We start from the raw sequence: 6,399 nt of genomic DNA on the forward strand, positions 1-6,399 counted from the left end.
TAATGAGTTAAACCACAAATAGCAATGCAAAGGATATATGTAAATATATAATAAATGTTACAATAAATGGCGGCAGCTTACTCGTATGTACAAATACTTCAGTCCTGATTTACGCTACAGTCCTTAACTTGACTTTCCGTCCTTGTCCAATCGGCCCTGGAATATTTCAGTCCTGTTTGTGGACGTCCGTTCCTCTTTACTGGCGCAGTTTGTTGATCTCCCCCAACCTTAACACTGTTGAATACTCCGACTCATCTTACGAAGGGTGGTTGATACTCTTCTGGTGTCGAGACCACAATTCCTCCAGCCGGCACGTAATACATACCAATAATAACAGTTCACAAACAGCAGAATGTCCACCAACAATCACCCGTTGGTCCCAGTCCAGCTAATCCAAATTACACCGGCTTTTCCACTCCAAAGGTACTAACGATTTCATCTAACTATAGCTGTATCGTCCGTAACTCAAATAAACCAGCACTCCGCCAAAGGCGCCTTATAGCTCTCCACATATCAGTATCACTGCCTATCTCTGTTAATAACTATCACTGACTCTCTAAGCCTACAAATCTGCCGCCTTATACATTGTCATCGAAGCTTCGAGAAAGAACAGAGAAAAACATAAACAGGGTCATTTTCCAAAAGCATCGGTCAATCGAAACTGATTGGCTAGAAATTTACAAGATGTTCTATATTTAGACTACCTGGCTGCGACTGAAATAAACACGTCACGTGACTAAACCGCGCTAGGAAATGTACAACTATAAACATACAATGTACTTTTACATGACAGTATATTTATTGTTAAATCAGAAAGGGCCTTATGGAATCGGCGGCCCTTTTGCTCTGAACGCAATCACTATCAGTCACCATAACATAACAATGGTGAATTTTTCCTTTCCACAAACAGTGCGAGACTGGAACTGCCTTCCAGCGCATTTAAAAAATATGACTACCAAACTTGATTTTAAGAAGAAAATACATTTATTTTATTTTATTTTTTTAAATTTATTTCGTCATAAGTAATTCCACCCCCTAAATGGGTTTATGTTGGCGACAGAGTGAGCAATATTCATCAATGTACACTACGAAATGGCTGTAGTTGACTTAATGGTGACTTATTTAATGATTTCATTGTAAATTCCCGAAACCGTCTGTGTAATAATATACCTGGGTACATTTTATTTCCAATTGCAATGAGGTGTTTCTTCTGTCAGCTTGTTTTGAGGTAGCCTTTCCTCGTAATATATCAATATCGGCCGTGTACTGGTACATGCATATCGTGGGGATTAGCCAATAACACTGTGCGTTTTTGATCATGTGATATATCAGATGTATGAACGAAATATCGCCTTCATCAAGATGGCATTAAGACTGTTCAGAAAACGAAAACGGACGAAAGTCATTACGCTGATATAAAACAATTGAGTTTTCTTCCGAGGCCGGGACTTTCTTGAAAGCTTACTTTTCCACAAAAAGAGTGTGTATAGAAATGCTTCTTGTCCTTGTTAGCATGAATGAGATTATAAGACCATTTTGCTGTGACATGGCATATGGTAAATATATTGTGTGTGAAGGTTGCTTAAAATGGTTCCATACGGAACCCTATGAGACATGTCCTTGGGATGTCCAGACAAAACAATTGGATTTATAAAGGTTGTTCAACTCGTTTATGTCTATATTTGTAAACAGTTTGCTATAGATGTATTTAATGATGGGTAATAGTATTAATTTCACCATTTCACGTATATAGAAAACTTGCAATGAACGAGTCTTATTTAAAATGTTGTATTTGATTTGACTGGTGTTTTACGCCGTAAAAAAGAATATTTCACTTATACGACGGCGGCCAGCATTATGGTGGGAGGACACCGGCCAGAGCCCAGGGAAACTTACGCCCCTCCGGAGGCTGCTGGTAGACCTTACCACGTACAACCGGAGAGGAAACCAGCATCTGCTGGTTTTGAGCTCAAAGCGATCGCTTTTGTGGGAGGCTCCTGGATCACTGTGTTGCACTATTGCACGCCAACCACAAGGCCATCGAGGCCCCAAAAATGTTGTAAGTGGTAGAGCATATGTATATGTGTACTTGATGAAAATTGTAACTCGATTACATGTAGGTCTGAACTTGCAAACATTTTGCTATGGATGTATAACGCCGGGCAATATTATGCCGTCTCCCATTCTAAGTTCTAAGTATTAAAACTTGTGATATATACTAGACTTTAATAAGTTATAATAAGTAGTATGTATACGTTCGTATATAACGCAAAATCACACAATGGTAATTTCTGCTTGAGTACAATATTACAATATTGTGTGTAGCTCTACATATATTTTATAAGGATATCATTATACACTGACGTTGACCACTGTAGCTTGTAACGCGACAGGTCGTGTCCGCCAAGCCTTACGTCACATTGGTCAGACTGCTGGACATTGTGGGTCCCGTGTTTCTAGTGTTTTCATCGACGACGTCATTTACGAATATTTCCAATCAAAAAATACATAAGTAGAGAGGTTATTGCGAAATATAAAACATCCCTCAAAATGAAATTTTTTTCCCCTCATTTTTTGGGCATATTTTTTCCTTTTCCTTAAGATCATACTCTTCGCTTTATAGTACTTTTTCATGCAATCATCCGTTAAAGATCCCAGGTCTAAGCCTGCTATATTTTCCTACACCTACAGGTAGTCTGTCAGCAAGCTGTGGATTTTCGTGTGCTTCTCCCGGGCTCTGCTCTTTTCCCCCCGCCATAAGTGAATTATTGGCGTTACGGCGTTAAACATCAATGAGATAAAATAAATAAATACATCTACATGTAAGACTGTAAAATTCTGCTTTTTAGAAATCTTCGCTCGTGTCGTGTACTTCTAGTGCTTTAATGTTCTGACCAGTCAAACCTGTCAAACTTCTGCGACTTTAGCCAACACCCTGGTGTGCGCCTAGGGAGTGCAGAAGACGCACAGACGGCCTCCACATCACAAGAAAGTTTTGGAAGCTAGACGGATCAACAGAAGACGCAAATCTAGATCTGACTACACATATTGCGGGTAAGACTAAGGCTCGAATGTTGAGCTCAGAATAGCTCAGACATACATTCGTAACTTCCTGAGCCTAACAGATGACGACGTGCTACCGCTATCGCTTGACAAATTTTATTCTTCGGGTGAACACGTGATATTTGAAAACGCCATGAATCAATCAATGCTTGGAGTTTTCGGTCATATGACGACGAGGAGTCATTAGGTATGTGTACATTGTGTCTTTTTCGACGTGCTACCGCTATCGCTTGACAAATTTTATTCCTCGGGTGAACACGTGATATTTGAAAACGCCATGAATCAATCAATGCTTGGAGTTTTCGGTCATATGACGACGAGGAGTCATTAGGTATGTGTACATTGTCTTTTTCCGGCAGGGCGAGTCCATGCCGCAAAAGTGCTGCCGCCATTGAAGTATCATGCCGAAGACACTGGACATGACAGCCCATCCAGTCACATTATACTGACACCGGGCCAACCCGGTGTTTCCTTACTTTAACCTCCCAGTGTTGAGCGCCAAGCGAGGCATCAACAAATATCATTTTTAAAGTCTTCTGGGCCTCCCGACTTCGAGGTGGACGCTCTAACAATCAGGCCACCGAACCGGTTCGAAAACACCTTAAGAAAGCTATACAGACTACAGCAAGGCCCTTCGAAGGGAAGTATAAGAGCTTCCAAAAAACGACCAACAATATGATAGTCCTGTGTCTGTATGAAAATGGAGAAGGTGTGCCATCTGTCACTCTGGCAAACTGAATAATATATTCGCATGTGAAGGATTGCTCCCTTAGCACCAATTGGAGCGGTAGAACTATATCCAAGAGTCTGATTCGGTTTCAATGTCACTTTTATTCTTCTGTCACTTTACAATTCAGCATTTCGAATGATTGCTTGATGCAGCACACTTCTTTCATCAATTGTGGCTTATATAATATACATGTAAAAAATTAACAGACACCTAAACCTTTTATTAAGTTTTTATGCAAAAAAGAAAACAAAAAAGTTCAGGTTTAAAATCAAAAGTAGCGGTGAAAAAGCAAATAAAACCCACGTTCTCATGGGATGATGTGAAAGTAAGAGACAGTTAATTTGCCAGTTAGTCAAAATGCACACCAAAATGCAAATAAGCGCAATTTATCATTGGTCAGTGGATTCCCACACACACCAAAATGTAAACAAGCACAATTTATCATTGGTCAGTGGATTCCCACACACACCAAAATGTAAACAAGCACAATTTATCATTGGTCAGTGGATTCCCACACACACCAAAATGTAAACAAGCACAATTTATCATTGGTCAGTGGATTCCCACACACACCAAACTGTAAACAAGCACAATTTATCATGAGTCAGTGGATTCCCACACACACCAAAATGCAAACAAGCACAATTTATCATTGGTCAGTGGATTCCCACACACACCAAAATGTAAACAAGCACAATTTATCATTGGTCAGTGGATTCCCACACACACCAAAATGTAAACAAGCACAATTTATCATTGGTCAGTGGATTCCCACACATACCAAAATGTAAACAAGCACAATTTATCATGAGTCAGTGGTTTGCCACACACGCCAAAATGCAAACAAGCACAATTTATCATTGGTCAGTGGATTCCCACAAATGCCAAAATGTAAAACAAGCACAATTTATCATTGGTCAGTGGATTCCCACACACACCAAAATGTAAACAAGCACAATTTATCATGAGTCAGTGGATTCCCACACACACCAAAATGTGAAACAAGCACAATTTATCATTGGTCAGTGGATTCCCCCACACACCAAAATGTGAAACAAGCACAATTTATCATGAGTCAGTGGATTCCCACACATACCAAAATGCAAACAAGCACAATTTATCATTGGTCAGTGGATTCCCACACACACCAAACTGTAAACAAGCACAATTTATCATGAGTCAGTGGATTCCCACACACACCAAAATGTAAACAAGCACAATTTATCATTGGTCAGTGGATTCCCACACACACCAAAATGTGAAACAAGCACAATTTATCATTGGTCAGTGGATTCCCACACACACCAAAATGCAAATAAGCACAATTTATCATTGGTCAGTGGATTCCCACACACACCAAAATGTAAACAAGCAGAATTTATCATTGGTCAGTGGATTCCCACACACACCAAAATGTAAACAAGCACAATTTATCATGAGTCAGTGGATTCCCACACATACCAAAATGCAAACAAGCACAATTTATCATTGGTCAGTGGATTCCCCCACACACCAAAATGCAAACAAGCACAATTTATCATTGGTCAGTGGATCAAAAACGCCTTACACATGAGTAACGTGTTATATTATTACTCTATGTGATCAGTTTACTACTGAGACAGGAGGTGTAGCCTGGTTTAATACTTCTGAAAGTTTCATCCAGTTAGAACATTTCTTCTCAGTGTAGGGGTCCTCTAGTACCCAGTGTTGTAGTATACCCAGGGAAGGGGAATATATGGCTGGATAGGACATATCAAAGACATAGGGCACAGCCATGAGAAGTGTTAGTATGTTGAAGACATTCCCGTTGTTTGCAAGTATGAACTCTCCATCTGCAAACACATAGGCACATTTGAAGGTGTCGCCTGCAAGGAAAGGCCTAAGAGATGGGGGTGTCAAGGGAGCACTCTGAAGGTTTTTCGGGACTGTATCCAACTGCTGAATCTGCAGAATATCAAAACAAATGTAAATTAGCACTTTCTGTTAATATTGTTGGATATTCGCTTTGCTGTATTCAGAAAATATTCACAATTCCCCCACCTCAAAGTTCTGTTAGAAATTTGTGTTGATGCTAAATCTGCTTCCACATCATCTGAAGTCAGTTTTCTGCTCTTTAACTTCACAAATCCCTATCATAAGAAGTTTATACTCCAATACCGTCATGTGACATGGGTAAAAATGTCAACGTCTAACAGAAAGTCAGTGGAAATCTGTGCAGACTCTGATCTCCAGATGATATCACTCTTCAAGGCTACCAATTGATAATGTCACTTAGTATGTGGTTGCACCTTGCACTTGCCTGGATATTGGAAAGGCAGGACAGACTTCTTCCCTTTGCCGCGATCCTTCATGACGAGTTTCTCAAGGTGCTGAATGAGCAGTATTTCCCTCATAGTGTCACTTTCCTAAAAAGAAATTTAACAAGACTAAATCTTTGCTCTTTGGAGTGCTGCTCAGAAGTACATATACAGTAAGAAATACACAAATAATATGTTCTGAAGATTTAACTGTTGAGTGATTTATTTCAACACATCAGAATTGGAGGCATGCTGTTACTTGTCAGATATATCGGGTGGGCATAAAACATGGACCGTACTTTATAGCTG

Source organism: Liolophura sinensis, chromosome 6 (genome assembly GCF_032854445.1).
Source record: "Liolophura sinensis isolate JHLJ2023 chromosome 6, CUHK_Ljap_v2, whole genome shotgun sequence".
Taxonomy (NCBI): Eukaryota; Metazoa; Mollusca; class Polyplacophora; order Chitonida; family Chitonidae; genus Liolophura; species Liolophura sinensis.